Genomic DNA, 25,782 nt, shown 5'->3' on the forward strand with positions numbered 1-25,782 from the left:
TAGATTGTTGTGAGCAGATACATGTACGCTTAACCACAACACAATCAATAACCTCAACCAATAACAACCACATTCACATTTGAAACTTAAACAAACTAAAATCTGAATGCCACATAGTTGAATGTAAATAATAGTCTCCATATACTGTAAGAGGTTTAAATCAGAAAGTGTTAGCACTTCTACCGACTCTAGTCAAATGTTAATTTCTGTAGTATACCACATGGGTGAAAAATTGAATAAAATGATTATATAATTGAAAACTGTTCTTATTAATTTTGGTTTCCCATCAGCCATCACATTAAAAAACACAACACTGTAAGAAGGGTTTTGATTGTGCGCGCAGTCACGACGTAGCTCACGAGGTAAAGATCGTGAGCCCGCAATTTAAAAAGTTGGTGATTTTTGTGAGAAAAAAGTTTGTGTTTTTTTCCTGCGAAAATGTTTGCGTTTCTTTGTATGAAAAAATTGTGTGTTTTTTCACTGAAAAAAGTTTGTGTTTTTCTAAATAAAATGTTTGTTTTTTAGTGAAAAAAGTTTGTGTTTTTCTGCAAAAAATGTTGGTATTTTTATCTGGAAAAAAGTTTGTGTTTTTCCATAAAATAGTTTGTCTATACATATGGCACTTCTGGGGCTCCGTACATTATTAATGAAGTAACAAACGCGAAAAGACTACTTGTTAAACAATCGCAATTTTCTCAACCTCTATTTTGTGGAACATCACTATACTTTTGTAAATAGTACATAATAACACACTCTTTCGAGAGGTTTGTTATGTTCAAGCGATTCCTTTTTCGAAATGTAAGAAATTCTGTCTCAAACTCAACCGCACCAAAGTGTGAAGTATGCACAACATTCAACACATTTGATTTTAAGACGGAATTTCATTGTTTTTTGGCGTAACCCACTTTTATGATATGCATTTTTTGAAAGAGTATATTATTTCCAAGTAAATACCGAGATTTGAAGAAATAGCGGCTGAGAAAACGGTGATCCTTAGGAATTACCATTGCCTGGCTGCTGCACGCTAATTGGAATTAGTAATTCAGTGCTTGTGTTACAGAAGGCTTTATTGTGTTTAGAGATATGCATATAAAAATAGCTGTAAAAATAGGAATATCAACTGGTATGACATATCGTGGGATTAAATAAGTAATAAGGTGAAAATATTTATAATCCGCTTAGAACTAATACCTGGATAAAAAGTTGTCACTTATCTTAATGGTTGCATTTTTAGTTGCATATCTTAATGGTTGCATTTTTAGTTGGATATCTTAATGGTTGCATTGTTCACAGACGTATTGTTTGTAAATTTTACTAGTTGTTGATGATAAATATTTTAAGTTGTGAACATTTTTAAGTATTGATCGATTGAGCAGAAGACCAACTCAACGAGTGCGACAATGCCTTAAACAAACAAGATATGAGAGCTGGAACGAGCTTCTAAGGCCAACCCACATTTCGGCCGCAACGTACAACGCTGATTAGTTGGATAAGGATCACCCCACTCTGGTTGATGACGTCTGCACGTTTCCCTCAACTGTTACTATAAAAGGGCGTGCACAACCCCCCAACCTTCAGTGGACTAGTGGAGTAAAAAGCATTTGAAACGTTAGGAAGCTCAACCTTAAAGGACAGACAACCAAGACAAGGACCCAAAAAAAGACGAAGATCTGAAGTGAAGAGAAGAGCATCCAGAGAAGAAACTGAACATTAATGAACATTATGTTTATTTTATATTTTAACATAGGTAATTGGAACCATATTGTAGTTCTTATATAGTTATAGGTTAATTTGTAACAATTATCTGAATTAAACCAGCTAGAGATCGAAAAAGGTTAGGTCGTTATATGTGTGGGCAAAAGGGGAACATAATAAGTAATTGTGAATAGTTAATTGCGAAGTAAGATGCGTTAGTATGTTAGGTCACTGGGGTCAGGTGTCAAAGTCATTGTTGGGGATAGTGGAGGTTTACGTGTCAATAAACAAGGGGGACTGTTTTCTGGTTCATTGTATGAGATTGATTCAATTGTTACAACTAGAACTAAACAATATGGCGAGCTTGTTGGCGCTCTATCCGTTCCCTATAAGGGGTATCACAATGTTTATTTTATATTTTGACATAGGTAATTGGAACCAAATTGTAGTTCTTATATAGTTATAGGTTAATTTGTAACAATTGTCTGAATTAAACCAGCGTTAGGACGTTAAGGTTAGGACGTTATGTATACGTGGGCAAAAGGGGAACAAAATAAGTGATTTGTTGATTAGTTAATTGCGAATTAAGGCGTGTAGAAATAAAAATAACCAGATCGGGTTTATGGAATGTTGTTGGACAACCGCCAACAATGTGGTGTGTTTGAAATGAAATTTTTGTAAAAGGGTTTTGTTTGTGTATGATGGAGTTCCTGAAGAACCTATGTCGTTATGTGTGTAGTAATAAGTTGTGTAGTGTTGTTGGTGCTGTTCAAATCAAAGTTATGTGAGGAAGTAGGTAAAAAGGTAAGACAGAAGACAAGACAGTCAAGCGTGCGAATTAGTATCCCCGTACGCGGCGTTTCATCCTTTTGCGGACTTGTCAGCGGGGAGCAGGGTTGGCTTTGTGTAAAAGAAACATGAAGATAAGAAGTGTGTAAAAGTGGTGTGTGTTTATAGGAGAATCATAAAGAATCAAACCTGCGTGAAAGTGTATTCGTAAAAGGTAAAATAATAAAATTACACTGTGTGTCTTACCAAAGTTGTTGTTGAACTTGGATAAACCAAAGCGATGAGCCATCTTAAGGTTGTTGTGAAAGCGAGTAGAATATTACAGGAATCGGCTTAAAAATGCTTAACAGCAGAGCTTGTATTCGTTCAAGAAGCTTGATCCAAAAGAGGTCAGGGATTACACATTTGTGCATAAAATGCGTTGGTATGTTACGTCACTGGGATCAGGTGTCAAAGTCTGTGTTGAAGATAGTGGAGGTTTACGTGTCAATAAACAAGTGGGACTGTTTTCTGGTTTATTGTATGAGATTGATTCACTTGTTACAACTAGAACTAAACAATATGGCGAGCTTGGTGGCGCTCTATCCGTTCCCTATAGGGGTATCACAATGTTTATTTTGTATTTTAACATAGGTAATTGGAACCATATTATAGTTCTTATATAGTTATAGGTTAATTTGTAACAATTAAACCAGCTAGAGATCGAAAAAGGTTAGGTCGTTATATGTGTGGGCAAAAGGGGAACATAATAAGTAATTTGTTGAATAGTTAATTGCGAAGTAAGATGCGTTAGTATGTTAGGTCACTGGGGTCAGGTGTCAAAGTCATTGTTGGGGATAGTGGAGGTTTACGTGTCAATAAACAAGGGGGACTGTTTTCTGGTTCATTGTATGAGATTGATTCAATTGTTACAACTATAACTAAACAATATGGCGAGCTTGTTGGCGCTCTATCCGTTCCCTATAAGGGGTATCACAATGTTTATTTTATATTTTGACATAGGTAATTGGAACCAAATTGTAGTTCTTATATAGTTATAGGTTAATTTGTAACAATTGTCTGAATTAAACCAGCGTTAGGACGTTAAGGTTAGGACGTTATGTATATGTGGGCAAAAGGGGAACAAAATAAGTGATTTGTTGATTAGTTAATTGCGAATTAAGGCGTGTAGAAATAAAAATAACCAGATCGGGTTGATGGAATGTTGTTGGACAACCGCCAACAATGTGGTGTGTTTGAAATGAAATTTTGTAAAAGGGTTTTGTTTGTGTATGATGGAGTTCCTGAAGAACCTATGTCGTTATGTGTGTAGTAATAAGTTGTGTAGTGTTGTTGGTGCTGTTCAAATCAAAGTTATGTGAGGAAGTAGGTAAAAAGGTAAGACAGAAGACAAGACAGTCAAGCGTGCGAATCAGTATCCCCGTACGCGGCGTTTCATCCTTTTGCAGACTCGTCAGCGGGGAGCAGGGTTGGCTTTGTGTAAAAGAAACATGAAGATAAGAAGTGTGTAAAAGTGGTGTGTGTTTATAGGAGAATCATAAGAATCAAACCTGCGTGAAAGTGTATTCGTAAAAGGTAAAATAATAAAATTACACTGTGTGTCTTACCAAAGTTGTTGTTGAACTTGGATAAACCAACGCGATGAGCCATCTTAAGGTTGTTGTGAAAGTGAGTAGAATATTACAGGAATCGGCTTAAAAATGCTTAACAGCAGAGCTTGTATTCGTTCAAGAAGCTTGATCCAAAAGAGGTCAGGGATTACACATTTGTGCATAAAATGCGTTGGTATGTTACGTCACTGGGATCAGGTGTCAAAGTCTGTGTTGAAGATAGTGGAGGTTTATGTGTCATAAACAAGTGGGACTGTTTTCTGGTTCATTGTATGAGATTGATTCACTTGTTACAACTAGAACTAAACAATATGGCGAGCTTGGTGGCGCTCTATCCGTTCCCTATAGGGGTATCACAATGTTTATTTTGTATTTTAACATAGGTAATTGGAACCATATTGTAGTTCTTATATAGTTATAGGTTAATTTGTAACAATTATCTGAATTAAACCAGCTAGAGATCGAAAAAGGTTAGGTCGTTATATGTGTGGGCAAAAGGGGAACATAATAAGTAATTTGTTGAATAGTTAATTGCGAAGTAAGATGCGTTAGTATGTTAGGTCACTGGGGTCAGGTGTCAAAGTCATTGTTGGGGATAGTGGAGGTTTACGTGTCAATAAACAAGGGGGACTGTTTTCTGGTTCATTGTATGAGATTGATTCAATTGTTTATTTTATATTTTGACATAGGTAATTGGAACCATATTGTAGTTCTTATATAGTTATAAGTTAATTTGTAACAATTGTCTGAATTAAACAAACTAGAGAAAAAATAGAACGTTATGTGTATGTGGGCTAAAGGGGAACATAATGAGTAATTTGTTGAATAGTTAATTGCGAATTGAGGGGCGTAGAAAAAAATAAAAATAACCAGGGTAGTTTGGAATTTGTTGGACAACTGCCAACCATGTGGTGTGTTTGAAATAAAATTTTAAAAAGGGTTTTGTTTTTGTATGATGGAGTTCTTCAAGAAACTATGTAGTTGCGTTTGTAGTAATAGGTTGTGTAGCGTTATTGGTGGTGTTAACTCAAGGTAATGTAAGGAGGTAGGTAGAAAAGTAAAACAGAAGACAAGAAAGGCAAGCGTGCGAATCAGTATCCCCGTACACGGCGTTTCATCCTTTTGCCGACTCGTCAGCGGGGAGCAGGGTTGGCTTTGTGTAGAAGAACCATGAAGATAAGAAGTGAGTAAAAGTGGTGTGTGTTTATAGGAGAATCATAAAGGATCAAGACTGCGTGAAAGTGTATTCGTAAGGGGTAAAATAGAAAATTTAAACTGTGTGTCTTACCAAAGTTGTTGTTGTACTTCGATAGACCAACGCGATGAGCCATCTTAATGATTAAAGTTGTAAGACCGTGTGGAATTTTATCAAAATTCGTGTAAGAAATTGCTTGACAGCAGAGCTTGTATCCGTTCAAGAAGCTTGATCGAAAAGGGGTCAGGTATTACATGTGTGTGCATAAGATGCGTTAGTATGTTACGTCACTAGGGTCAGGTGTCAAAGTCTGTGTGGGAGATAGTGGGGTTTACGTGTCAATTATGGTTGTGTGTGGACATCGAGGTTTAATTGTGTTTTGTTCGTATGGTGTACTTCATGTAGTATGGTTCGTTATTATTGTTCAAGTTACATTTTATTATATCACCGTAGTCATGAGTTAATACAAGTATGGTCGACTTGTTTTGGACTTTGGTGAGGAATTACAATGCAATATCGTCATCTGTGGGTAGTAAAATATCCCGGGTCCTAAAAACTTACGTGGGTTGATGTTCGGCGATGTGTCGACCGTGGGGGTTTCGGTCGTGACTAGGGTGATCAAATAAAGCTAGTCAAGGTTTTTAATTATAAAGGTTCGTATGTATTTAGAAATTTTATAATCAGTTTGTAAACCGTGCATATAATTGTGAGTGTAAGGTTGTAGGTATATAGATATCAATGGTTACTGTATATATACAACATATGAACTGTACATTATATTACAAAAGGATTGTTGGACCTGACCATGTTTCCCGTGACCATGTTCATGTGGTATGATTTGAAGTGTATTTAATCCGTGTGGTTGAACATTTAGGTTCTGTTTGGGCATCTGGTCACATTTATGGCTTAATTCTGCTAAGGACAAGTATTTTTGTAAAAAAATTTCTATTCTATACTTATGTCAGCAGGATGCCCAGGATGCCAGATTTGATGTGACTGGTTAAGGTCATGTAGTTTTCACAGGAGAGTGCCACAGGGTTTGCTTGTCATGTGTTGGTTCTTGCATGTTCTCACTTATAACCCAGTGTGTCCCAGTAAGTTCTTTGGTTTGTTATGTCCACTCTGGTGTTTTCAAGGTGGTATTCAGACACAATGTTAATTGGGAGTGGTATCTCTGTTAGTGGTATCTATTTTTATATCTCTGTGTTCATGGTGGTGTGGAGGTTTCTGGCTGATTTAGGTTAGGTTTGGGGTTGATGGGAGGCTTGGGGGATTTGGGTTATCGGATGTTATTATGTTTGGTTAGTGTTGTGTCTGGTATTAAGTTTTGCTGTGATAAGTGTGTCTCTCAGGTTAGTATTACGTTGGTAGGCTACAATTGGAGGTTCTTGCCATAGACTCCTCAGTGTGGGGTCATTCTCCAATATGTTCCAGTGTTTACGTAGGATGTTTGCAATGTATTTTGTGTTTGTGTTGTATGGAATGGAGAAAATTGGGCGGCTTGTGTTTTTTTGGTTTTGTTTCCTATTGAGTAGGTCTGTTTGAGTGTATTGTAGGGCTTTGTTGAAGTTAGTGGTGATGGTGTCATGGTCATATCCGCGATGGATCAGTGCAATCAGGAGGTGGTTTAGTCGTTGTTGTAATTTGTTGTTGTCTGTAATAATGCGTCTGTATCGTAGTGCCTGACTGTAGATGACTGCATTCTTGCATGTGGTGGGGTGAAATGAGCTTTTGTGTAGTAGAAGGGTTTTGTCAGTTGGTTTAATGTACAGGTCTGATTCCAGTTTGTTGTTTTTGTTTTTGTAGATAGTTGTGTCAAGGAAGTTGACACATTCCTCAGAAGGAAGTCAAATTTAATGGTAGGATGGAAATTGTTGATATGTATTTAAGGAATTTTTCCAGTTTGTCAGTGCCATGTGTCCAATTGCAAATATGTCATCTATAAATCTTATCCATTCAATAGGTATAAGATTTTCAGGAGCTTGTTGGAGGAGCTCCTGTTCAAGTGCTGCCATGAATATGTTTGCATAGGTAGGTGCCATTGGTGATCCCATAGCAGTGCCGTGAATTTGTAGGAAGTGTTCGTTGTTAAAAGCAAAGGCGTTCTTCTTAAGTACAAGGGATAGGATGTCATGAACTAGTTTCTCCATTTCAGGGGTAATTGTGTTGATTTCTTTCAACATGTCTATACAGGCTTGGATGCCTTGATCATTAGGTATGTTGGTATAGAGACTTCTTACGTCAATAGTAATAAGTATGAACTTGTCTGGTGTGTTATTCTGAGCAAATATCCGGCATAGAAAGTCTGTAGTGTCCTGGACATATGATGGTATGTGTTGTAGGAGTGGTTTGAGTAGATGGTCAGCATATTGAGAAAGCTTGACTGTTGGTCCACCACAACCGGAGATAATAGGTCGACCTGGAATGTTAGTTTTGTGTATTTTGGGTAAAAGGTAAGTTGTGGTGTCCTGGCTTGATTGTCAGTTGTGAGATATTTAAATGTTGTGTTGTCAATGGCCTTAGATTTGTGGAGTTTGTGTGCTAGGGTTTTGGTTTCAGTTAAATTTCAGGGGTCGGGTCATGTGTTAGTTTCTGGTAGTGTTTCTCATTATAAAGTTGTCTATATGCCTCAGTAAGATAATCTTCCATTGGCCATATCACAATGGCTCCTCCTTTGTCTGCTGGTTTGATTATTATATCATCATCCTTTTTCAGATCATGGATGGTTTTGAGGCTTTGTGAGGATATGTTGGTTTTTGTAGTTTGTTTTTGTGTTCCAAATTCAGTTTTGAGATCGTAGAGTACATTTGATATGTATTCTAACAGGTTGCTGTTGTCGGGGTTTGGTGCTGTGAAGTTACTGGGTAGTTTAAATGGATGTTTTTTAGTGTCCTTTCTGTTTCTGAAGAAATATTTATTGTACATGCTTTTTTTATATTTCAGAAAAGAGTCGTATATGGTCTTGTATGGTGTGTGTTTGGGTGTCAGGACAAAGGTAAGACCTTTCTACAGGGTTTTTTGTGCTTCATGTGAGATGGGTTTGTTAGAGAGGTTGACAATAGTATTGTGTTGGGAGTTATTTGAGTTTTTTATGTAGTTTATTTTTGCTTTTGTGTCTGTTGTTATTTGTGTTCCGTTGTGTTTTAAATATTTTAGGATGTTTCGTTTGTTGTAATTGTTTGTATCTGTGTTGAGTTTTAGTTGTTTTTTGTTATTTGTGTGTGTGGGTTTGTTGCGTCTTAGAAAATCCAGGATTTGTTGTTGCGTGTTGTAGTTCAAGTGAGATGGAATGTTTATGTGGGTGCTGATTGTTGCTCATTGTTGTTTGGTTGATGGGTTCGGTGTCTGTTGTTATTAGGTTGTCGATAGTGGGTTGGTATTCGAAGTTGTTGTGTTCTTGTTACTGTTGTTGTGCTAGTTGTTCCGGGTTTGTGGTGGTGTGGGGCGTGGGTTTGCATGAGGGGTTTTGGTTTGTGTCTGTTGGTCGGTGTGTGTGTGGGTTTGTTGGTTGGTTGGCTGGTTGTTCTGTATGGTGTCCTATGGGGTGAGGAGGTTGTTGGAGTGATTCTGGTATTTGTGTTGTTAAGTCGTTTAGTTTTATGTTGCGATTGTGGGATGGTGCTAGGCAGGCTTGTGTGTATTTGGTTGCAATGGCGTCCGTTTGTTGTAGTATGTTGTTGGCAGTTGTTGTGTCACATTTGTTGTTGATTTGTGCAGATTTATGTTGTATTTTGAACTCTGTGTTTGTTATTTCCTGTTTGTGATAGTCAATGGTTACTGTCAATAGTTCTTGTGAGGCATTCATTAAGATGTCCTCCCATCTTTGTCGTAGGTCTTTGTTCAGGTAATGTTTGCTTTTGTGTGTGATTTCTAGTCCAGGGGGTAGTGTTTGTGCTTTTTTGTGTTCTTCCAGTTCGTCAAGTGTGCATTTGAGTTTTGATAATTTGGTTTTCTGTGTGCTAATGATGCGGAATGTTTCCAGGAGGTGTGGTGGTATGCTGTTGGGGTTGGGAATGGATTGTGGTTGGTCATTGTGTGGTGTGGTGTTGGTTGTGGTTTTGGGGTTAGTTGTGATTTATGGTGTGTCGTTTGTCTTTGGGTTTTCGTCTTCTGTGTTAAAAAGTTTTTGTTTTTCCTTATGTAGGCCTTCTATTATTAAATCAGTTTCCTGATCGGATATGATCAATTTGTGGCCAAAAATAAGGCCAAAAATAAGTCAGTCTGTAAAAATTCGTCTATCTGTTCGTCGGACATGTCAGGTGAGGGTGGGGGGTTGGGTTGGATTGGGCATGGGTTAGTGCCAAGGGTGGGGATTGTGTTGTCAGGGTTATCAATCGACATATTCTGGGGGTCGGTTGGGTTTTCGGTAGGGTTTTCAGTAGGGTTTTTGGTAGGGTTTTCAGGCGGGTTGCTTTGATTTTTGGAGTTGAATGGGACTTCTTAAAAATTAAGGTTATCCTTTGTGAGTAATAGTTCCACTTGAGTAGTGATCGTTGTGTTTGTTAGTAAGTGTGTTAGGGGTGTGTGAAAAAACAAGGGGGACTGTTTTCTGGTTAATTGTATTGGATTGGTTCAATTGTTACAACTAGAACTAAACAATATGGCGAGCTTGGTGGCGCTCTCTCCGTTCCCTAAATAACAAACACAGAGTTCAAAATACAACATAAATCTGCACAAATCAACAACAAATGTGACACAACAGCCCAACATACTACAACAAACGGACGCCATTGCAACCAAATACACGAAACAAGCCTGCCTAGCACCATCCCACAATCGCAACATAAAACTTAAACGACTTAACAACACAAATACCAGAATCACTCCAACTACCTCCTCACCCCATAGGACACCATACAGAACAACCAGCCAACCAACCAACAAACCCACACACACACCGACCAACAGACACAAACCAAAACCCCTCATGCAAACCCACACCCCACACCACCACAAACCCAGAACAACTAGCACAACAACAGTAACAAGGACACCACAACTTCGAATACCAACCCACTATCGACAACCTAATAACAACAGACACCAAACCCATCAACCAAACAACAATGAGCAACAACCAGCACCTCACATAAACATTCCATCTCACTTGAACTACAACACGCAACAACAAATCCTGGATTTTCTAAGACGCAACAAACCCACACATCACAAATAACAAAAAACCAACTAAAACTCAACACCGCTACAAACAATTACAACAAACGAAACATCCTTAAATATTTAAAAACACAACGGAACACAAATAACAACAGACACAAAAGCAAAAATAAACTACATAAAAAACTCAAATACAACTCCCAACACAATACTATTGTCAACCTCTCTAACAAACCCATCTCACATGAAGCACAAAAAACCCTGTCGAAAGGTCTTACCTTTGTCCCGACACCCAAACACACACCATACAAGACCATATATGACTCTTTTCTGAAATATAAAAAAGCATGTACAATAAATACTTCTTCAGAAACAGAAAGGACACTAGGAAACATCCATTTAAACTACCCAGTAACTTCACAGCACCAAACCCCAACAACAGCAACCTGTTAGAATACATATCAAATGTACTCTACGATCTCAAAACTGAATTTGGAACACAAAAACAAACTACAAAAACCAACATATCCTCACAAAGCCTCAAAACCATCCATGATCTGAAAAAGGATGATGATATAATAATCAAACCAGCAGACAAAGGAGGAGCCATTGTGATATGGCCAATGGAAGATTATCTTACTGAGGCATATAGACAACTGTATAATGAGAAACACTACCAGAAACTAACACATGACCCGACCCCTGAAATTTTAACTGAAACCAAAACCCTAGCACACAAACTCCACAAATCTAAGGCCATTGACAACACAACATTTAAATATCTCACAACTGACAATCAAGCCAGGACACCACAACTTTACCTTTTACCCAAAATACACAAAACTAACATTCCAGGTCGACCTATCATCTCCGGTTGTGGTGGACCAACAGTCAAGCTTTCTCAATATGCTGACCATCTACTCAAACCACTCCTACAACACATACCATCATATGTCCAGGACACTACAGACTTTCTATGCCGGATATTTGCTCAGAATAACACACTACTAGACAAGTTCATACTTATTACTATTGACGTAAGAAGTCTCTATACCAACATACCTAATGATCAAGGCATCCAAGCCTGTGTAGACATGTTGAAAGAAATCAACACAATTACCCCTGAAATGGAGAAACTAGTTCATGACATCCTATCCCTTGTACTTAAGAAGAACGCCTTTGCTTTTAACAACGAACACTTCCTACAAATTCACGGCACTGCTATGGGATCACCAATGGCACCTACCTATGCAAACATATTCATGGCAGCACTTGAACAGGAGCTCCTCCAACAAGCTCCTGAAAATCTTATACCTATTGAATGGATAAGATTTATAGATGACATGTTTGCAATCTGGACACAGCACTCACAAACTGGAAAAATTCCTTAAATATATCAACAATTTCCATCCTACCATTAAATTTGACTTCTCCTTTTCTGAGGAATGTGTCAACTTCCTCGACACAACTATCTACAAAAACAAAAACAACAAACTGGAATCAGACCTGTACATTAAACCAACTGACAAAACCCTTCTACTACACAAACGCTCATTTCACCCCACCACATGCAAGAATGCAGTCATCTACAGTCAGGCACTACGATACAGACGCATTATTACAGACAACAACAAATTACAACAACGACTAAACCACCTCCTCATTGCACTGATCCATCGCGGATATGACCATGACACCATCACCACTAACTTCAACAAAGCCCTACAATACACTCAAACAGACCTACTCAATAGGAAACAAAACCAAAAAAACACAAGCCGCCCAATTTTCTCCATTCCATACAACACAAACACAAAATACATTGCAAACATCCTACGTAAACACTGGAACATATTGGAGAATGACCCCACACTGAGGAGTCTATGGCAAGAACCTCCAATTGTAGCCTACCAACGTAATACTAACCTGAGAGACACACTTATCACAGCAAAACTTAATACCAGACACAACACTAACCAAACATAATAACATCCGATAACCCAAATCCCCAAGCCTCCCATCAACCCCAAACCTAACCTAAACAGCCAGAAACCTCCACACCACCATGAACACAGAGATATAAAAATAGATACCACTAACAGAGATACCACTCCCAATTAACATTGTGTCTGAATACCACCTTGAAAACACCAGAGTGGACATAACAAACCAAAGAACTTACTGGGACACACTGGGTTATAAGTGAGAACATGCAAGAACCAACACATGACAAGCAAACCCTGTGGCACTCTCCTGTGAAAACTACATGACCTTAACCAGTCACATCAAATCTGGCATCCTGGGCATCCTGCTGACATAAGTATAGAATAGAAATTTTTTTACAAAAATACTTGTCCTTAGCAGAATTAAGCCATAAATGTGACCAGATGCCCAAACAGAACCTAAATGTTCAACCACACGGATTAAATACACTTCAAATCATACCACATGAACATGGTCACGGGAAACATGGTCAGGTCCAACAATCCTTTTGTAATATAATGTACAGTTCATATGTTGTATATATACAGTAACCATTGATATCTATATACCTACAACCTTACACTCACAATTATATGCACGGTTTACAAACTGATTATAAAATTCTAAATACATACGAACCTTTATAATTAAAAACCTTGACTAGCTTATTGATCACCCTAGTCACGACCGAAACCCCCACGGTCGACACATCGCCGAACATCACCCACGTAAGTTTTTAGGACCCGGGATATTTTACTACCCACAGATGACGATATTGCATTGTAATTCCTCACCAAAGTCCAAAACAAGTCGACCATACTTGTATTAACTCATGACTACGGTGATATAATAAAATGTAACTTGAACAATAATAACGAACCATACTACATGAAGTACACCATACGAACAAAACACAATTAAACCTCGATGTCCACACACAACCATAATTGACACGTAAACCCCACTATCTCCCACACAGACTTTGACACCTGACCCTAGTGACGTAACACTAACGCATCTTATGCACACACATGTAATACCTGACCCCTTTTCGATCAAGCTTCTTGAACGGATACTCTGCTGTCAAGCAATTTCTTACACGAATTTTGATAAAATTCCACACGGTCTTACAACTTTAATCATTAAGATGGCTCATCGCGTTGGTCTATCGAAGTACAACAACAACTTTGGTAAGACACACAGTTTAAATTTTCTATTTTACCCCTTACGAATACACTTTCACGCAGTCTTGATCCTTTATGATTCTCCTATAAACACACACCACTTTTACTCACTTCTTATCTTCATGGTTCTTCTACACAAAGCCAACCCTGCTCCCGCTGACGAGTCGGCAAAAGGATGAAACGCCGTGTACGGGGATACTGATTCGCACGCTTGCCTTTCTTGTCTTCTGTTTTACTTTTCTACCTACCTCCTTACATTACCTTGAGTTAACACCACCAATAACGCTACACAACCTATTACTACAAACGCAACTACATAGTTTCTTGAAGAACTCCATCATACAAAAACAAAACCCTTTTTAAAAATTTTATTTCAAACACACCACATGGTTGGCAGTTGTCCAACAAATTCCAAACTACCCTGGTTATTTTTATTTTTTTCTACGCCCCTCAATTCGCAATTAACTATTCAACAAATTACTCATTATGTTCCCCTTTAGCCCACATACACATAACGTCTATTTTTCTCTAGTTTGTTTAATTCAGACAATTGTTACAAATTAACTTATAACTATATAAGAACTACAATATGGTTCCAATTACCTATGTCAAAATATAAAATAAACAATTGAATCAATCTCATACAATGAACCAGAAAACAGTCCCCCTTGTTTATTGACACGTAAACCTCCACTATCCCCAACAATGACTTTGACACCTGACCCCAGTGACCTAACATACTAACGCATCTTACTTCGCAATTAACTATTCAACAAATTACTTATTATGTTCCCCTTTTGCCCACACATATAACGACCTAACCTTTTTCGATCTCTAGCTGGTTTAATTCAGATAATTGTTACAAATTAACCTATAACTATATAAGAACTACAATATGGTTCCAATTACCTATGTTAAAATACAAAATAAACATTGTGATACCCCTATAGGGAACGGATAGAGCGCCACCAAGCTCGCCATATTGTTTAGTTCTAGTTGTAACAAGTGAATCAATCTCATACAATGAACCAGAAAACAGTCCCACTTGTTTATTGACACATAAACCTCCACTATCTTCAACACAGACTTTGACACCTGATCCCAGTGACGTAACATACCAACGCATTTTATGCACAAATGTGTAATCCCTGACCTCTTTTGGATCAAGCTTCTTGAACGAATACAAGCTCTGCTGTTAAGCATTTTTAAGCCGATTCCTGTAATATTCTACTCACTTTCACAACAACCTTAAGATGGCTCATCGCGTTGGTTTATCCAAGTTCAACAACAACTTTGGTAAGACACACAGTGTAATTTTATTATTTTACCTTTTACGAATACACTTTCACGCAGGTTTGATTCTTTATGATTCCCTTATAAACACACACCACTTTTACACACTTCTTATCTTCATGTTTCTTTTACACAAAGCCAACCCTGCTCCCGCTGACGAGTCCGCAAAAGGATGAAACGCCGCGTACGGGGATACTGATTCGCACGCTTGACTGTCTTGTCTTCTGTCTTACCTTTTTACCTACTTCCTCACATAACTTTGATTTGAACAGCACCAACAACACTACACAACTTATTACTACACACATAACGACATAGGTTCTTCCGGAACTCCATCATACACAAACAAAACCCTTTTACAAAAATTTCATTTCAAACACACCACATTGTTGGCGGTTGTCCAACAACATTCCATCAACCCGATCTGGTTATTTTTATTTCTACACGCCTTAATTCGCAATTAACTAATCAACAAATCACTTATTTTGTTCCCTTTTGCCCACATATACATAACGTCCTAACCTTAACGTCCTAACGCTGGTTTAATTCAGACAATTGTTACAAATTAACCTATAACTATATAAGAACTACAATTTGGTTCCAATTACCTATGTCAAAATATAAAATAAACATTGTGATACCCCTTATAGGGAACGGATAGAGCGCCAACAAGCTCGCCATATTGTTTAGTTATAGTTGTAACAATTGAATCAATCTCATACAATGAACCAGAAAACAGTCCCCCTTGTTTATTGACACGTAAACCTCCACTATCCCCAACAATGACTTTGACACCTGACCCCAGTGACCTAACATACTAACGCATCTTACTTCGCAATTAACTATTCAACAAATTACTTATTATGTTCCCCTTTTGCCCACACATATAATGACCTAACCTTTTTCGATCTCTAGCTGGTTTAATTCAGATAATTGTTACAAATTAACCTATAACTATATAAGAACTACAATATGGTTCCAATTACCTATGTTAAAATACAAAATAAACATTGTGATACCCCTATAGGGAACGGATAGAGCGCCACCAAGCTCGCCATATTGTTTAGTTCTAGTTGTAACAAGTGAATCAATCTCATACAATGAACCAGAAAACAGTCCCACTTGTTTATTGACACATAAACCTCCACTATCTTCAACACAGACTTTGACACCTGATCCCAGTGACGTAACATACCAACGCATTTTATGCACAAATGTGTAATCCCTGACCTCTTTTGGATCAAGCTTCTTGAACGAATACAAGCTCTGCTGTTAAGCATTTTTAAGCCGATTCCTGTAATATTCTACTCGCTTTCACAACAACCTTAAGATGGCTCATCGCGTTGGTTTATCCAAGTTCAACAACAACTTTGGTAAGACACACAGTGTAATTTTATAATTTTATTATTTTACCTTTTACGAATACACTTTCACGCAGGTTTGATTCTTTATGATTCTCCTATAAACACACACCACTTTTACACACTTCTTATCTTCATGTTTCTTTTACACAAAGCCAACCCTGCTCCCCGCTGACGAGTCTGCAAAAGGATGAAACGCCGCGTACAGGGATACTGATTCGCACGCTTGACTGTCTTGTCTTCTGTCTTACCTTTTTACCTACTTCCTCACATAACTTTGATTTGAACAGCACCAACAACACTACACAACTTATTACTACACACATAACGACATAGGTTCTTCAGGAACTCCATCATACACAAACAAAACCCTTTTACAAAAATTTCATTTCAAACACACCACATTGTTGGCGGTTGTCCAACAACATTCCATCAACCCGATCTGGTTATTTTTATTTCTACACGCCTTAATTCGCAATTAACTAATCAACAAATCACTTATTTTGTTCCCCTTTTGCCCACATATACAGAACGTCCTAACCTTAACGTCCTAACGCTGGTTTAATTCAGACAATTGTTACAAATTAACCTATAACTATATAAGAACTACAATTTGGTTCCAATTACCTATGTCAAAATATAAAATAAACATTGTGATACCCCTTATAGGGAACGGATAGAGCGCCAACAAGCTCGCCATATTGTTTAGTTCTAGTTGTAACAATTGAATCAATCTCATACAATGAACCAGAAAACAGTCCCCCTTGTTTATTGACACGTAAACCTCCACTATCCCCAACAATGACTTTGACACCTAACCCAGTGACCTAACATACTAACGCATCTTACTTCGCAATTAACTATTCAACAAATTACTTATTATGTTCCCCTTTTGCCCACACATATAACGACCTAACCTTTTTCGATCTCTAGCTGGTTTAATTCAGATAATTGTTACAAATTAACCTATAACTATATAAGAACTACAATATGGTTCCAATTACCTATGTTAAAATACAAAATAAGTATTAACTCATGACTAAGGTGATATAATAAAATGTAACTTGAACAATAATAACGAACCATAGTACATGAAGTACACCATACGAACAAAACACAATTAAACCTCGATGTCCACACACAACCATAATTGACATGTAAACCCCACTATCTCCCACACAGACTTTGACACCTGACCCTAGTGACGTAACATACTAACGCATTTTATGCACACAAGTGTAATACCTGACCCCTTTTCGATCAAGCTTCTTGAACGGATACAAGCTCTGCTGTCAAGCAATTTCTTACACGAATTTTGATAAAATTCCACACGGTCTTACAACTTTAATCATTAAGATGGTCATCGCGTTGGTCTATCGAAGTACAACAACAACTTTGGTAAGACACACAGTTTAAATTTTCTATTTTACCCCTTACGAATACACTTTCACGCAGTCTTGATCCTTTATGATTCTCCTATAAATACACACCACTTTTACTCACTTCTTATCTTCATGGTTCTTCTACACAAAGCCAACCCTGCTCCCCGCTGACAAGTCCGCAAAAGGATGAAACGCCGCGTACGGGGATACTGATTCGCACGCTTGCCTTTCTTGTCTTCTGTTTTACTTTTCTACCTACCTCCTTACATTACCTTGAGGTAACACCACCAATAACGCTACACAACCTATTACTACAAACGCAACTACATAGTTTCTTGAAGAACTCCATCATACACAAACAAAACCCTTTTTAAAAATTTTATTTCAAACACATCACATGGTTGGCAGTTGTCCAACAAATTCCGAACTACCCTGGTTATTTTTATTTTTTTCTACGCCCCTCAATTCGCAATTAACTATTCAACAAATTACTCATTATGTTCCCCTTTAGCCCACATACACATAACGTTCTATTTTTTCTCTAGTTTGTTTAATTCAGACAATTGTTACAAATTAACTTATAACTATATAAGAACTACAATATGGTTCCAATTACCTATGTCAAAATATAAAATAAAAATAGCGGCTGAGAAAATTGCAATATATTAAGACAAGCCTGCGCATTATTAATACATTAAAAACGCGAAAAGACTACTGTTAAACAATCGCGATTTTCTCAGCCTCTATTCTGTGGAACTTCACTATACTTTGGTAAATAGTACATAATGACACACCTTTTTGAGAGGTTTGTAATGTTCAAGTGATTCCTCTTTTCAAATGTAAGAAATTCTGTCTCGAAGCACTCCTAGATAGTCGCCTGAACAAACAGTCCGATTATCTGAATAACATATTCTTAAAATTCTCGAAATTTACAAAAAGCGACTTGGATGAAATAAAACAAAGTCAGGACTTTTTAAGTTCTAAATTTGATCCCTTAGCTACATTAGTGAATGAGCTTTGCGCTGAAAACAACGACCTACGCACACGTAACGCTCAGTTAACTGATCAAATGAAGAGCTTACAACAGAAAGCTGATGCATCTGAAGATAAATTAGAAAACCTAAAGATTGCTTTATCCCAAATATCCCAATAGATATGCTAGAAATATGCTATGCTAGAGATATGCTAGAAAGAGATATGCTAGAAATTCACGGTATTCCTGTCTCTGAGGGCGAAAATACGAACGAAATTATTTTAACAACAACAACAACATTTTATTTCCCACATTCTACATTCAGCTTGTATATACATATTAATAATATTAGGTTATATTTGAATTATTATTTATTATATCTACATTAATGAGGTTATTGTAGGTGTAGAGGTAGACCATTATTAAACTCCAAAAAAGAGCTTGTCAAGAATGGTCACCAAATGAGTAATGAGGTATTTTTGAAAAAAGGAACCAGAGTAGAATTGCAGAACTACAATAGGAAAATCTGCATGCTTGAAAAGATAATATTAATAAACAAACGTTGCTGAAGAGTTTCGATCATGATTGTAATAATATCACGAAACCCTCCACATACTATTTAAATACAATTATAATTACTAATGCGTAGATAAAGAAGATAACAATTAAATGTATGCATAAAAAGCAACACAAGGACAACAAAACAAATTCATACTGATGAATTTTTTAAGTAATATCTAAACTTATTTATAAATGAGGATAATGAATTAAGTTCGGTAAGATATATTGGTAATGAATTCCATAAAAATGGGCCGTTATAACGAAATGAAAATTTTCTAGTGTTAGCTCTTGCTTGGATGATGTGTATCTTGCGAGCACTTCTGGTGTTATAGGAATGAACATCACTATTTAAGATAAAGCAGTTTCGAAATAATTCAGGAAGTGAAGATTTTAGTTTCATGCATTTAAATATTAGAACACCCATCTGTAATTGATTCAATTGGAAAACTGTAAGAATTTTATACTTCGAAAACAGTGATTGTGTATGACTCAAGTAACCGACATTAGCAATAATTCTGACAATACGCTTCTGTAGCTTAAACACTTTATCCAACTTAGAATGGTAAGTGTTGGCCCAGACCACATTACAATAATTGATGTAAGGCAATACAAGTGAGCAATATAACGTTCTTCTGGCTTGTGCATCGATTAAATGCTTAATTTTGTTTATGACTCCAATAGCTCTAGACATTTTATTACATACATGATTGATATGACTTTTCCAATCCAGTCGAGAGTTAATAATAACTCCAAGAAATTTCTGATCAATGATTTGATCAATTTGTATCCCATCAATGTAAATTTTAACGTTAGCCGCAGAAACGTTTTTATTTTTAGAAGTAAATAAGATAAATTTAGTTTTTTTGGGATTTAATAAAAGTTTGTTCGATTTAAACCACATCGATACTTTCTGTAATTCAGAGTTCATATTCTCCACCAAATAAGTTAAAGATTTTTCTGAATAGATAATGTTAGTATCATCTGCAAATAATATGAACTTGAGCAGCATTGAGCTATTGAGAATATCATTAATATAGATAAGGAATAAGGTTGGTCCTAATATTGATCCTTGTGGAACACCACACTGAATGACATTCATACCTGAACATATACCGTTGATATTGACATATTGTTTCCTATTTGCCAGGTAATTAGTAAACCATGTTAGTGGTAAACCACGAATGCCGTAGTGGGATAACTTCATTAATAGAATGTTATGATCAATTGTGTCAAATGCCTTGGATAAATCTACAAATAGTCCAATACTACACTCTTTCTTGTCGATAGAGTTAGAAATTCTATCAACAAGATCCACAAGAGCCAATGTTGTTGAGTGGTGTTTTCTAAAGCCAAATTGCGACTGGTTTAAGATATTATGTTCATTTAGATAATCAATTAACCGTTTTAAAATAATTTTTTCTAAAATTTTTGACAAGATGGGCAATATTGATATGGGGCGATAGTTTGAAAATTCCATAGGATCGTCAGCTTTATAGATAGGGGTTATTTTTGCAATTTTAAGAGCCTCAGGAATAACACCTGTTTCCATAGAACGATTGAAAATGTGTACAAGGATAGGAGAAATAATTTGAGTTACATTTTTTATCACTTTGGGGTGTAGTCCATCAGGACCAGGTGATTTACTTATATTTATGTTATTTAACAGACAATTTATTTCAGTAATGTCGGTTGGTGAAAAAAACATAGATTGGCCATAGTTGCCAGTGAGGTAGCAAGTAGGGTCCAAACCAGGGTCCAAAATACTTGAGGCAAGAGTAGGAACTATATTTGTAAAGAAGTCATTAAAAGTTTGAGCAATTAATGTAGGATCAGATATGACGTCGTCATTATGTTTAAACGTTTTTGGGTATTTGGACTTCTGTTTTGTAGTGTTGGTTAAATCTTTAAGAATTTTCCAAGTTTGTTTCAAATCACACTTCACGTTTTCAAGTTTTTTTGAATAAAATATCTTCTTCGAAAGTTTGATAAGATTGTTCAATTTATTCCGGTAAGTTTTGTATTTCCGATGATGTGCATCAGTTTTATTTCTTAAATACTTGGCAAATAATTTATGTTTAGTTTTAATTGATTTTACTAGTCCCGTGGTAATCCAAGGTTTCCTTGGTTTATGCGATTTTGTTGTATGATATTTTAAAGGGAAATGGTTATTGTATAACTGTAAAAATTTGTTGGAAAATAAGTTATAGCTTAAGTTAGGATCTATTAAGTTGAATACTGATGTCCAATCGGTCGAAGACACGGCTTCATTGAAATTATTTAAGTTTGTGTCATTTATTTGTCTGTACATGGTTTTCTCACGTTCCTGCTTTTGAGTATACAATTCAATTATAAGGAATACTGGTAGATGGTCAGTTATGTCAGAGAGTAATAAACCAGAGAAATGTTCATGTTGATAATCATTAGTAAATATGTTATCTATTAATGTAGCAGTATGGTGTGTAATTCTTGTTGGTTTGGTGATTGTGGGCATAAAAGAGTACGATGTTAAAGTTTGAATGAAATCAGCAGAAAAGGTATTAGTTTCTGCATTTAACAAATTAATATTAAAGTCTCCCATGAGGTAGATTGTTCTATTTGCTTTGTCAAGCAAATCAAGTTCTCTGTTTATATACTCTAAAAATTTGTTTAAATTACCATTTGGTGGTCTGTATATTATTCCTATAACAATAGTTTTATTCGCTAGTGTTAGTTCAATGAAGCGCGACTGACAGATATCGTCATCATTAATGCCTAAATCGTTTCTGTATGTAAAATCATGTTTTTGATTTACATAAAGACCAATACCACCGCCTTGGCGTTGGTCACGAGAACATGATATAAATTCATAATTTGACATATTATATTGGTTGGAATTCAAATCAGATAGCCAGGTTTCAGTAATACCCATTACAGAAAACTCATAATTTAAAAGACTTAAATAATTAAAAATATTATCAAAATTTTTAGATAAGCTTCTTGCATTAAGATGAATAAGGGAAAAATAGTTGTCGTTCTTAAATTGAGTGTACTTAGAGATAAAGTCGTCCTCCAAATAATACTTGCAAGCCTGGTTTGTGTATTGGCCATAGAAGTGTCTATCAGGATCTAAATCACTAATATCAGTCACTGTGTTGTTTAAAGAAAATGGATTAAAACTGAATTCATTTAAAAGATCAATCTCAAAACAAGATTTGTGGTTAGTTTCAGATAGCACAAGCATAAATTCATCATCATCCAAGTTATGAAATGGTAACTCTATCATACGCGGAAAAATAAAGAGAAGTACTAAAGAAAAATATATATAAGGATCTACGTATTATAGTATATATAAACTGTAATTTACAAGTATAATCAATAAATACTCACAATACTAAATCGCACACAGAAGTATTTGTTTACCACAATTTAGTGTACTAAGCTGAGACACCAATAAACTGTTGGTTAATATATGATTGGGCACTGATTTAGGTAAATACTGAGGCTAACCTGTAATTTAGAGTTGTTGAATATCTTTCTTCGTTTCCATTACGAGTTTCTTGTTTTCAGTTGATAGGCAAATTATCCTGCCATCCAACGTCCATGTAGATTTAATGCTTGGATGATTTTGTGCGGCTATTAAGAGGTCGTATCTTTTCTTGGTTAGGCTTTCAGAAATAGTGATTCCCGTCGCTTTAAGATTCTTTTTAGCACTAAAGACATCTGCCCTCCTGTTATATCTCGTAAATTTGACGTAATTGGTCTTGGGCGTGTACTGGATGGCCGTTTCTTTCCTAATCGGTGAGATCTATCTAGGTCTACGGCTGTGATATTGACATGTAGTTTATTATTAAATATATTCAGCACTTCGCTGTCTGTATTCTCAGCTTGCTTTTCGGGAATGCCATGAATAAGTAGACAGTTCCTTCGGCTGTACTGTTGTAGATTATCAAGATTATCCTCTAATTTCTCATACTGATCAATCAATTTCTTTTCCGACGATTGTAATTCCTTGATTTTCTCGTTGGCGCTGTTAATATCGAACGAAAGGCTGTGATATACGTTTTGGCTAATGTCTTCGGTGATTTCATGTGCAATTGAGCTTGACACTTTCTTCACAAAATTTTCATCTCCGGTTAACTTTTCAGCCAGTTTTTCAGCTATACCTGTAGATACTGCATCAGCGATTAGTTCAAGGAATGCTTTATCCTTTGAGATTAGATCGTATACTTGCTTTTTCAAATCAGGAGACTTTCCGCTTCTTGTTCGAGATTGATGCTCGTCCATCTTGAAATTAAGAGAACGTTCTTTCGTATTTTCAAATTTACACAAAGCGTAAACGTATTTTCGATATTCGTAGACGTATTTTCGAATGGAGAAGAGACTTTTAGATAGATATAGGCTATATCTATCAGTTATTACCACATATTTTAAAAGATTTGGTCGGAGCTCTGTAAAGCATGACCTACTCCAATGACCACATGTTCGATACTGATATATATTTAACATATATATATTTAAACATTGCTAAGCTCGCTGATCATCACACATTGGCACTGAAGCAAGACAACATCTCAATTAGTCACCGTTTACCCTCTCGCCAAGGTCAAATCCCAGCTATTATAGTTAAATTTGTCCGAAGAGACACCAGAGATAAAGTTTACAAAATGAGGCGTAACCTGTTTACGAAAACCTAAGCTGACCTTGGTTTCCCTGAAGAATCTCGTATTTATATCAACGAAAGCCTGACGCAGAAAGGTAGAGACTTGTTATGGGCAGTTAAAGAGTATAAACGGGAGAATCGCTATAAATATGTCTGGACGAAATTTGGTAAAGTTTTCCTTAAGAAAGATGCCACTCCTTCCTCACAAGTATTCTCCTTCACGTCAAAAAAAAACTTTGACCAATAGGCAATTCTCGTATTAGCAAAGCATCATGGGAAAAGTGGTAGGCTTCATTCGCAGGCGAAATGGCTGCTGCGAGGCGACCATTTTGCTTGTGAGAGAAAGTGCTTTTTTAAAGTACATTCCTTCCAGAGTATTATAACTTAAATAAAACTAACATGTTTGTAATACATTGGAGTATATTTTGGACTAAGTATATCGAAATCGCAACAATAACAGGCAAGAAAATTCTTGTTGAACAGGCGAGGAGCGAAGAATGGCCTCGAAAATAGGTTCCAAGATGAAGGTTCTCATCTACACTTTAAGGTGAGTACGCTTAGCAGACTTCAGACTCCTCGCCATTTTGTACTACAAACACATGTGGGTTGTTACTCGATTTGTATGTCGATTTTCTCAGCGATCAGGCGTTATTTTGTGGTTTGATCGCTTCTTGGAACTCTAAAATTCGGTTGTCGTGTCGTTCGTGCTTCGAATAAGCATGGCCTCCAAAGGCAGTCGTTCAAAGACCATTATAAATGTTTTGGCGCAAAACAAAACAACCTAAACTGGTTTTTTTCTGCCCCAGCTTTGTTATGCTGCAAAAAAGCATAAGAAAGAAAGCCTTTTGCTGTTAATTTTGCTGTTTAATAATTTCTGCTTCCTTTGTTGTGTTCGGTTCATTTCGTATCAAAGTAAACAAGTTGGTTTTTAGTGCTTAATTTTAGATATATTAAATTTATATTTATAATTTAGGTAAAACTGTAAATTTTGCATAGTTTTGGCTTATTTAAATTACATATAAAACTTTAGCCTTTCAAATTTAATAGCATTCTTGTTTAATTTTTTCACAAGCTGCAGGCAACTTTGTGGAATAGAATATAAATATATATATTACTAAATTAAAAGTAGGTTTAAATATTTAGCTTAAGGCAGGTCCTAAAAATTAAATTTGTACATAGTTAATTTCAAAATTGTTAGGTAGGTTTAGATTAAATTAAATAAGATTAAATTATGGCTAATGAACCAGGAACTTCAATTGAGGCAGATAAAAATTTGGCAGCAGGCCTACAAACTACATGTTCTAAGAAAAAGCAAAAAGGTGGCGGTGGAACAACTTGTTGTATTCCCACATGTGACAGCAATACTAAAAAAAATCCTGAGCTATCATTTTATCAAATACCAACTGATCAGAAGCTGAGAAAAATGTGGTTACATTGGATTGGGCGAGCAAGCTTTACAGCTAACAAATACCATCGAGTTTGTTCTAAACATTTTGTTGGTGGCAAGAAAACTTGTCTTCATAATGTTCCAACAGTTGTGGAAAAACTTTTGATACCTACCCCAACAAAGCCCAGAACAACATCTAAGTGTCTAAATAGAAAAGAGCCACATGAGGATGAATCCATAGTGAATGAACAGGCAACATCTTCAAGAATTAAAATTTCAGAACTTGAACATGTAGTTGAGACTCTTGAGCAGAAAAGACAAGAATATGAAAAAGAAGTTTCAAAGCTGAAGGAAAAGGTCCAGCAATGTAATTTTTCAATAGATCGATTCAAAAACAATGATAGTGAATTTGAGTTCTACACTGGCTTTTCCAATTATAGTACATTTAAACCTTTCTATAGCTATCTGTGTCCAGCATGTGAAAGGCTACAGCATATTGGATCAACCTCATTGTCAAACAGCTCAAACCAAACTGTAATGCAGGAAAAAAGTGGGCCAAAGAGGATGATGTCACCAGAGGAGGAGCTATTCTTGTGTCTTACAAGACTCCGG

General features: G+C 36.4%; 1 long non-coding RNA gene and 1 pseudogene across 1 annotated transcript; both read right to left on the reverse strand.

Annotated features, from left to right (window-relative positions):
- Window positions 1-10,685: 10,685 nt before the first annotated feature.
- Window positions 10,686-11,863, reverse strand: LOC114535835. The gene is made up of 4 exons (XR_003688364.1): window positions 11,823-11,863; window positions 11,654-11,721; window positions 11,470-11,529; window positions 10,686-10,737 (listed from the first exon to the last, which is right to left on the reverse strand). It is a non-coding gene; the product is annotated as an uncharacterized LOC114535835 (long non-coding RNA).
- Window positions 11,864-22,515: 10,652 nt separating this feature from the next.
- Window positions 22,516-23,602, reverse strand: LOC114535815 (annotated as a pseudogene).
- Window positions 23,603-25,782: the final 2,180 nt, after the last annotated feature.

This window comes from Dendronephthya gigantea, unplaced genomic scaffold, assembly GCF_004324835.1.
Source record: "Dendronephthya gigantea isolate DGI-Jeju-01 unplaced genomic scaffold, DenGig_1.0 000126F, whole genome shotgun sequence".
Lineage (NCBI taxonomy): Eukaryota > Metazoa > Cnidaria > Anthozoa > Malacalcyonacea > Nephtheidae > Dendronephthya > Dendronephthya gigantea.